Raw genomic sequence first — 10,861 nt, 5'->3', positions numbered from 1 at the left:
GTGATTATATACAAATATTTAACAACTGTTAACGATAATTAACTCGGAGTGACCACGTCTTAATTAAATAAAAACGAAGCATCATATCTTAATTACTTAAAAACACAAGTGACCATATCTTATGTATTTTGAAATTAGTAAGCAAAAGTGGATAAAACTAAAAGATAAGTAATCAACTGTGTAGTTAACCCAAACAAAAATCTGCTATCTGCCATTTGCGAATATAAAAATGTATCAGCCTGGGAGAATAGTAACAAAGAAACCAGAGCAAGTAGAAGAAAATTCGAACAAAAACAAAAATGAAGTCTCAGATCTGGTTAGCCTTTGGAACTTTGGCCTTGTTATTAGCATCAGCTTTGGCCGACGTCGTCGTCGTACTAACAGAGGAGAACTTCGATAAGGAAGTTGGTCAAGATAGAGGAGCTCTCGTCGAGTTCTATGCTCCCTGGTAAATAATTTCTCCATTGCCTATCGTTTTTCTATTTCCCTGTTAGATTAAAGTTTACACTTCATGTTTTAGCTGTTTTTAGACTAGATCCTCGTTAATATCCGTTAGATCTACATTAAGCAGTTCATAGGAGAACGTCGATTGTTTTCTCTATTATTTTGGGCTTTGTTTTAGCTGTTTTCTTTGTTGGCTTAGAATTTGATGAAATTTCAGTCCAGTGATCTAATTTCTGATTATGAACATAGAAAAAAAATTAAGTTCGAGCTAGTTATATTGTGAATATATATTGCTTTTTTCGACCACAGGTGTGGACACTGTAAGAAGCTAGCTCCCGAGTATGAGAAGCTCGGGGCAAGTTTTAAGAAGGCTAAGTCTGTATTGATCGGAAAGGTTAGCGATCTTTAATCACACAGCTTTGGATGTTAATGTATTTAATCATCAGGGCTTGTGTAATTGTGAAAAAGTTTACTATGGTGAAGTTATTTTTGCTTAGGTGGATTGTGATGAACATAAGAGCCTATGCAGCAAATATGGTGTTCAAGGCTACCCAACTATTCAGTGGTTTGCTAAAGGCTCTTTGGAACCTAAAAAGTGAGTATTAATTAACATGTAGAAACAGTTCTTGTGAAAGTTTGATAATGTTTCATGTTAAGTTTCCTTTAGTCATATCAACATTTTATTTAAAGAATGCTTAATTGATCAAAATTGTTTTATCCAGGTATGAGGACCACGAACTGCTGAGGCATTGGCTGAATATGTGAATTCTGAAGGAGGTGCATATTTCTTTTTCCTTTGTACAAGTTTCCTTAATCTAGGAGATTCTTCCAATACCTCTGTCTTGTGTGTGGTCGAATTTCTGAATGTAGATTGATGCTTAGAGGTCAAAAACTTTCTACTATTTTGCTAAGCTCTGATATATTGTATTATAGGGACTAATGTGAAGTTAGCCACTTTGCCATCCAATGTTGCAGTGCTTAATGCTGATAATTTTGATGAGATTGTCCTTGATGAAACCAAAGATGTGTTGGTTGAATTTTATGCACCTTGGTAAGCATGTGCTTATTTTTCTTGGGTTGGAAATATTACTGTTTCAGAAGGAAAACGAAGTTTACAGGCCTTTTGGTTTTGCTTCCATCTTCTCTATTAACTCGTTTTGAACAAGTTCTGGGTTGATTTTCTGCCAGGTGTGGCCATTGCAAAAACCTTGCTCCTGTAAGCATCTTTATCTTTGCTTAATAAAGTAGGCATGAGTATTTTGTTTCATGGTGATATACATTCTAAACCTATGTTTTTGTCGCGACAGACCTATGAAAAGGTAGCAACAGCGTTTAATTCGGAAGAAGGCGTAGTGGTAGCTAATCTGGATGCTGACAAATACAGGGATCTAGCTGAAAAGTAAGCATGGATTTATCCAATAAGCTTGGTTTTCTTTCATACAGTGTTTGTTAACAGTTAGGGACATATCAATGGGTTTTAAGGACTATGCTTTTTTGCAGGTATGGAATTAGTGGGTTTCCAACATTGAAATTCTTCCCAAAGGCCAACAAAGCTGGTGAAAACTACGAGGGTGGCAGGGATTTAGATGACTTTGTTACTTTCATCAATGAGAAATGTGGCACCAGTCGTGATGCAAAAGGGCAGCTAACTTCAAAGGTTGGTGGCTCATATGCGTGTTGGTACTGGTACATCTTGTTTGACATTGTCAATTCTTTCTAAATGGATTAATTGTTCTCCTCTTTTTCTTTTTTTTTTTTACACAGGCTGGCATTTTGTCAAGTTTGGATGCAATAGTGAAGGAGTTTGTAGCTGCTAGTGCCGATGAGAAGAAATCAGTCTTCTCTAAGATTGAAGAGGAAGTTGAGAAGTTCACGGGTTCAACTATGAGGTATTCATTTAGTTTTTCAATATTCAGCTCCGAAGGAGAAGAAGTCAATTCTATGTACATTTTAAAATTTGCGTCCAAGGACTACTATTCTATGTATAATTGTTCATCTTGCCGGATGCAGGTATGGAAAGATATACTTGAAAGCTGCTAAAAGCTGTTTAGAGAAAGGTGCTGATTATCCCAAGAAAGAAATTGAGCGACTGCAGCGAATTCTTGATAAGGTAAGACTTACTGTTTTAATAAGAGGTACATTGAGTGGTGTCCCGAGTCATCTTTTCCGTATCTATGATGTTTGACAGTTTCAATTTTTTAAGCTGATGTGAACTCACTCTGGAACTATGATAAGAGCTTTTGAACCATGAGTTTCTTGTTTGTTCTTGACGCAGTCAATAAGCCCAGCAAAAGCTGATGAATTCACTCTCAAGAAGAACATCCTATCAACATTTGCATCTTCTTAGATCACTGTATTTCACTTGGTCCTGGGTGCTGCAGCAGAACGGTGAAGTTTCATCTGACATTTTCGAGCACTGGTTTTACTCCTAGTGCTGGTGGATCAGCTTAGTGTTTAAATTTTAAGCCTTTGAGGATCTTTGAGCAGCAACGCCAGGCCTTGGTTTGACTTGAACACTTCTGCTTCTAGTTAAAGAACTTCCTTCTGATGTTAAACTATAATTAGAACAGTGATTCTATTCGGCATTACTTTGCACTGTTTCCCCTGTTGTAGATTTTATGATTATAAAAGCACACTTTATGGAAGCTTTTATAAACGTCAAGTATAGCTTTACTTCAAGTTGCTTGCACCCGTTTTGACTAAAACATAATATCGCTTACTAAGATCAGGCTTTGGGGTCTGTAGAATAGAACACTCAACCTGATTTTCCCTATTATCATCAACGGACTTCACAAATGAGAATGGCCGTTAACACATTAACCTCTCTTTCTTGCTCCGAATCAAATGGAAATTCAAACAACGGACGGACCCGAATGCCATGTTCTCATCTATGGACTGCAACAGTCCTGCCTTCCGTAACTCGGAAGAGTGGCGAATGAATGACAGCACCGACATTCCTGTGCAAAGGTTATGAAACACTAGTCGACGGAGCCGAGAAGAAACTGCTTGATGGTCTTTGATATCGACTTGGGGGTGGGGGTGGGGGTGGGGGGAGGGGAACAAGACTAGTACACCGGCTATAAGAATCCGAGAAATTCATAGGTGTTCCACAAATTCTTGGGCCATCTTCGGACATCGATGAATATTGCCATGGCATTTCATCCTTGGAAAGATAATGAGTTACTTGGAGATGCATAAACTCGATCATACTGGTTTGAAAACGGTCGAATCCACCTACGACAACATCGAACAGCAGCCAAGGAGAATCATCTTAATGTATAGTAAGCTTATCGAATCCACCTTTTTTTTGTTCTCTGTGGTTGAAAATGGTGAAACATAAAAGTACGAGGTTACGAGAATGGAAGAGTATAAGGGAGGTTTGGGCTAATTTTGTTCTAAATCAAGTACTGATTGCATTATTTTCCTTTTTTCTTTTGAAAAAGGACCATGTTTTCCTAGCTGAGTTCAAGGGTATCTTTGATGTAGGTAAATTTGGTTTGTAACATTGAATTGAATTGAATTGAAATTTCATCCTATGATAATTTGGTTCTAGATTGAACGATCATTTAATCTAGTGAAATGAAAATTTGAAATTTAAACAAGCCATAACTCTAAATTATTAAAATATACTTTAAAAAAACTTTCAAATAAGACAGGTTCTTGTTGAAAATAATTGTCAATTTAAGTGGCAGCAGTCGGCTGCTATTTTGGTTCAAATTGGGCTGCTAAAATGGTTGAAAATTAGCAAGGTACAACTACACATTTAGTCATTATATTTTAGGGTATTTACAAATTAGTCCTTAAGTTTCAACTATAAATACCCTAGTTCATTTAGCTTCAAAACCATCCCAAAGCATTCTAGCTTTCTTCCAACACTAGAGAGAATTTAGAGAGTTTCTTGAGAGTTGTTTTCTCCTTTTTATCAAGAGAGAATTATCATTGTTTTCTCCTTGGTAGATCGAGAGAGGTTGTAATTCCTATTTTCTCATAGTGAAATTCTTCTACCGTTGCCCGTGGTTTTTACCCTAAATTTTTTAGGGGTTTTCCACGTAAATTTTGTCTCTTTTTATCTTCATTTTTATTTTCTCAAATTATCAGTTGCGATTTTGCTCTATCCGATAGTTGTCTTCCGCAACAATTGGTATCCGAGCTAGATTAGAGTGTGTAATATCTGCTTATTGTCTTTGTGGTTGCCACCAAAAGGTGGATCCTCCAACATAAGAAGTTATTACCCATTTTTTGAAGGTTCCAGAGAACTATTCACGATAGTGAAATAGTGGGAGCTATCCGTAAAAGAAGCTATGGCAACGAAATTTGATATTGAAAAATTCAATGGGAGAAATTTCTCATTGTGGAAATTGAAGATGAAGGCCATCCTGAGGAAAGACGGTTGTCTAGCAGCTATCAGTGAAAGGCCGGTGGATTTCACAGATGACAACAAATGGATCGAAATGGGCGGGAATGCTATCGCAAACTTTCATCTAGCATTAGCAGATGAAGTATTGTCAAGCATCGAGGAGAAAAAGACAGCTAAGGAGATATGGGATCATTTCACCAAACTGTACGAGGCCACATCGCTACACAATAAAATTTTCCTTAAGAGAAAATTGTACTCTCTCCGTATGCTAGAATCTACTTCAGTGACGGAGCACTTAAATACACTGAACACTTTATTTTCTCAGCTTACATCTTTAAGCTGTAAAATAGGAGAACAAGAACGTGCTGAACTTCTACTTCAAAGTCTACCGGATTCGTATGATCAACTCATCATCAACTTGACAATCAGTAATGTCACCAGTCTAGTCTTCGATGACGTTGCAACTGCTGTTCTACAAGAAGAAAATCGGCGCAAAAACAAAGAAGACAGACAAGTAAATCTGCAACAAGCATAAGCGTTAACAACGATGACAACGATGAGAGGGAGATCAACAGAACGTGGCCAAAGCAGCAGTCACAAACATGGTAGATCGAAGTCGAGAAGCAAGAAAAATTTAAAGTGCTACAACTGTGGAAAGAAGGGTCACTTAAAGAAGGATTGTTGGAGTCTAAATAAAAACTCCAATCCACAAGGCAATACCGCAAACACTTCAGATGATGGAGATGCTCTATGTTGTGAAGCGTCAACCACCGTGGAAGGTAGAAAAAGATTTGCAGATATATAGGCTCATTGATTCAGGAGCAACATATCATATGACCTCAAGAAGAGAATGGTTCCATCAGTATGAACCTGTCTCAGGAGGATCTGTGTATAGTTGCAATGCTCATGCCTTAGAGATCATTGGCGTGGGAACCATCAAATTGAAGATGTATGATGGAACAATTAAAGTTGTTCGAGATGTGCGTCACGTGAAAGGCCTGAATAAAAATTTATTATCCTACGATTGTTGGATAATAATGCAAGCAAGTTTGAAACACGAAAAGGAATCATGAAGGTGTTCCATGGAGCGCTTGTGGTGCTGAAAGGCGAAAAGATAGCTGCAAACTTGTACATGCTGAAGGGAGAGACTTTGCTAGAAGCAGAAGCCTCTGTTGCCTCATGTAGTTCAAATTCTGCAATGCTATGGCATCAGAAACTTGGACACATGTCAGAACAATGAATGAAAGTCCTTGTGGAGCAAAACCTACTTCCAGGCTTAACAAAGGTATCACTTACCTTGTGTGAGCATTGCAAAACAAGTAAGAAGCACCGGTTGAAATTCAACACGTCAAATTCTAGAGGCAAAAATGTTCTAGAATTAGTTCATTCTTACGTATGGCAAGCACCAGTTACATCCCTAGGTGGAGCAAAATACTTTGTCTCATTTATTGATGACTACTCTAGGAGATGTTGGGTGTATCCTATTAAGAAGAAGTCATATGTGTTTTCAACTTTCAAAATCTTCAAAGCGCGGGTGGAACTTGATTCTGGAAATAAGATCAAGTGTTTCAGAATAGATAATGGAGGTGAATACACAAGCGAAGAATTTGATGACTTTTGCAGGAAAGAATGCATCAAAAGACAGTTCACAGTGGCAAACACTCCTCAAAAAATGGAGTGGCAGAGAGGATGAACAAAACCTTGTTAGAAAGAACAAGAGCAATGTTGAGGGATGCAGGCCTAGAAAAATCATTATGGGCAGAAGCATTCAATACCGCCTGTTATTTGGTTAATCGAGCTCCATCAACTGCAATAGAGCTGAAGACACCAATGGAGATGTGGACTGGTAAACCAACTGAATTATTCAAACCTCCATATATTTGGAAGTATTATGTACGTGATGTACAACTCCCAAGAAATCTCAAAGCTGGATCCAAAATCCAGGAAATGCAAATCTTGGGGTATGCTGATAGAGTCAAGGGGTATCACTTGTGGGATCTCACTGCCCGCAAATTGATCATCAGTAGGGATGTTATCTTTGTAGAGGATAAACTACAAAGAAAAGAAGACAATGATAGCACTAAAAAGTCAGAGACTACACAGATAAATGTGGAAAAGGAGTTTGAACAAGGAGATTCTTCTGAAGCAGAACCAGCACATGATGAACAAGAACCAGAGAGTTCTGAAGCACCAACAACTTATCAATCAGATCGTGTGAGAAGACGTCCCAATTGACACTCAAATTATGTTATAGAAGGTAATATTGCATACTGCCTTTTAACAGAGGATGGTGAGCAATCAACATACCAAGAGGCAATAAAAAGCTCAGATGCTTCACTGTGGATGATGGCGATGCAAGAAGAAATCGAAGCCCTTCATAAAAATAATACATGGGACCTTGTGCCACTACCACAAGGAAGGAAGCCGATTGGTAACAAATGGGTCTTCAAAATCAAGCAAAATGGTGACGATCAAGTTGAGAGGTATCGTGCAAGACTGGTGGTCAAAGGATATGCTCAAAAAGAAGGAATTGATTTCAATGAAATATTTTCTCTTGTGGTTCGACTAACAACAGTTCGAGTAGTTTTGGCAATGTGTGCTACATTGGACTTACATCTAGAGCAGCTAGATGTTAAAATAGTTTTTCTTCATGGAAATCTTGAAGAAGAAATTTATATGCTCCAGCCTGAAGGTTTTGAAGAAAAAGAAAAGAATAACTTGGTTTGCAGGTTGAACAAATCTCTGTACGGTCTAAAGCAGGCGCCGAGGTGTTGGTATAAGAGATTTGATTCCTTCATTATGTGCCTTGGATACAACAGACTTAACGCAGACCCTTGTGCTTATTTCAAGAGGTCTAGTGATAACGATTTTGTTATATTGATGTTGTATGTAGATGACATGTTGGTTATAGGACCCAACAAAGATTATATTGAAGAATTGAAGGCACAACTGGCTAGGGAATTTGAAATGAAGGACTTGGGATCAATAAACAAGATTCTAGGGATGAAAATTCACCGAGACAGAAGTAATAGGAAGATTTGGTTTTCACAAAAGAATTGCTTGAAGAAGATCTTGTCAAGATTCAACATGCAAGATTGTAAGCCAATTTCTACCCATCTTCCTATTAACTTCAAATTATCCTCCAGTATGAGTCCTAGCAGTGAAGAAGAGAGGATGGAGATGTCTCGAGTACCGTATGCATCAGCAGTGGGAAGTTTAATGTTCGCTATGATATGCACAAGACCAGATATTGCACAAGCAGTGTGAGTGGTTAGTCGGTACATGGAGAATCCAGGCAAAGAGCATTGGAATACAATAAAGAGGATCCTGAGATACATCAAAGGGACCTCAAATGTTGCATTATGTTACGGAGGATCAAACTTACTTATCAATGGGTATGTTGATTCTGACTATGCAGGGGATTTGTATAAAAGCAAATCTACTACATGATATGTGTTCAAAATTGCTGGTGGAGCTGTAAGTTGGGTTTCAAAATTGTAGTCAGTTGTGGCTACGTTAACAACAGAAGCAAAATATGTAGCAGCTACACAAGCCAGTAAAGAAGCAATTTGGTTAAAGATGTTATTGGAGGAGCTTGGGCACAATCAATAGCATGTTTCTCTGTTTTGCGACAGTCAAAGCACCTTGCATCTAGCAAGGAATCCAACATTTCATTCAAGAACAAAGCATATACGAGTTCAGTACCATTTCATTTGTGAAAAAGTGGAAGAAGGGACGATAGATATGCAGAAAATACATACCAAAGACAATATAGCAGATTTCATGACGAAGGCGATCAATGCTGATAAATTTACCTGGTGTCGATCCTCTTGTGTCCTGTCAGAGACGTAAGCAACATGATGGTGCAAGGTAGAAAGAATGGTGTGAAGATATGATTGTTCCAATCAAATCTTCAAGTGGGAGATTGTTGAAAATAATTGTCAATTTAAGTGGCAGCAGCCGGCTGCTATTTTGGTTCAAATTGGGCTGCTAAAATAGTTGAAAATTAGCAAGGTACAACTACACATTTAGTCATTGTATTTTAGGGTATTTACAAATTAGTCCTTAAGTTTCAACTATAAATACCCTAGTTCATTTAGCTTCAAAACCATCCCAAAGCATTCTAGCTTTCTTCCAATACTAGAGATAATTTAGAGAGTTTCTTGAGAGTTGTTTTCTCATTTTTATCAAGAGAGAATTATCATTGTTTTCTCCTTGGTAGATCGAGAGAGGTTGTAATTCCTATTTTCTCATAGTGAAATTCTTCTACTGTTGCCCGTGGTTTTTACCCTAAATTTTTTTAGGGGTTTTCCACGTAAATTTTGTGTCTCTTTTTATCTTCATTTTTATTTTCTCAAATTATCAGTTGCGATTTTGCTCTATCCGATAGTTGTATTCCGCAACAATTGGTATCCGCTAGATTAGAGTGTGTAATATCTGCTTATTGTCTTTGTGGTTGCCACCAAAAGGTGGATCCTCCAACATAAGAAGTTATTACCCATTTTTTGAAGGACCATTTGGTTGTGTTGGAACTAATGTGTCTTTAACTGCAAAAGTTTTGAGGCAAAACAGATCTATGACCTTGCGCTGCTGAGAATCGGATATTGGGCAAAGAATAAAAGTTTTTGAGTTTAATATTAGCAGTACTAAAAACAGGTGAGCTTCAAGTTTTTGTTTGTTTGTTTGTAATGATGCCCTGCGGGTGGAATTTAGTCCATTCGCTCATTACTGTCGAAGTGTCATGTTCTGCATCGTTTGTTTGGTTGGTTACATTATTAGTTATCAGGAACGATCTCTATATATGATAATGTGTTGTCAGTTTATGGTATTAGTCAATCAATGTTTCTAGTAAATGCATTGGTGTACAGAAAAAGTCGACAAGTCTAAGAGTTTGTAGTTTTCCTTCTCGTCACTGAGATATTTGTGATGGCTTGCTATTTTCTGTACTGGACTCAATCGGAGAAGTTTTTTTTAGAAGGTAGCATAAGTATCGTGTGCCATGTTGGAGGCTGCTATTTTTTGATTTGGATGATTTATCTGCTTGTGCTGCATTTTGAGTGTGGTTTTGTTCGGGATTAAGTTGTGTTGGGAGTGGCTGAGCAAACTTCCCACTGTCTAGCAGATACTCAGGGTAGATATTTCCTCTTGGTGATGTAGTAGCTTTTTTGAGCTATATGTTTGTTTGTGTCTTGTTCTCTTTGGTGGGTTGTGTTTATGTTTCTTACAGTTTCAACGCTCTGCTGCTTGGGGTCGGTTTGCAGTAGTTAATGTCTTGGGATTGATGACGGAAAGATATTTTTGTTTGGTTGGACTGGGGCACGTTTTCGTGGCTGTCTGGGCTATGCTTGCTCTTGTAGTTGGTAGGGAGCAGTTAGCTTCCATGTGAGTTCTAAGGACGATTTTGGAGTCACTGTGTTATAGTTATTGTTAATACCTCAATGTTTGAGATGTGGAACATGTAGGAGTAGTTTCGTCTGAAAAAGGTTCAGACATAGTAGTTAGCTCTATGAAAATGAGGGGACATTTAAAGTGCTTGCTCTCGTGGTAAAGTCATGGAATATGGTCTGAAAAAGCTAGACAGTGGAGGGTAGTTTCGCCCAGTGGAACCACTTGCTTCTCACCAGTGGTGCTGATTATTAATTTGTTTAGGTTTTACTGCTTGGATCCGGGTTCATTATGTTGGGTAACTTTTATGGTGTGATGTATCAGGCATGTGTTCATGCATTAGTAATCTTTTGAGGCCTTCTCATAAAGAGTGAGATGAGTTTCAGGCCATTCTGTAAGCACTGTTTTTAGTGCGTCTGTATGTTGTATTTGGCTGTCTTGTGCATTTGTTCACTTGGTGTGTCTAACTGCTTTATCAAGGGCATAGTTTACGAGCACTCATTTTCTTTCATCTAGGTTTAAGGAAGTTTTTTTTAATGAGGTTCCTATGATGTCTTTTTTGTATGGTTCCGCCTTTTTGGTCATACAAACCCATATTAAAAAAATATTCCACAGTTAATTAAACTAATTTGTTTAATTGTTGACGGTTGATAATTTGAAATTAAATGATTTTGA

General features: G+C 37.8%; 1 pseudogene; it reads left to right on the top strand.

Moving 5' to 3' along the window:
- The first annotated feature begins 263 nt into the window (after positions 1 to 263).
- Positions 264 to 3,089, top strand: LOC120193031 (annotated as a pseudogene).
- Positions 3,090 to 10,861: the final 7,772 nt, after the last annotated feature.

Source organism: Hibiscus syriacus, unplaced genomic scaffold, assembly GCF_006381635.1.
Source record: "Hibiscus syriacus cultivar Baekdansim isolate YM2019G1 unplaced genomic scaffold, ASM638163v2 tig00116984_pilon, whole genome shotgun sequence".
NCBI classification, from domain to species: domain Eukaryota; kingdom Viridiplantae; phylum Streptophyta; class Magnoliopsida; order Malvales; family Malvaceae; genus Hibiscus; species Hibiscus syriacus.
Note: the sequence above shows the minus strand (reverse complement) of the source record. Positions and strands in the feature narration are given on the sequence as shown.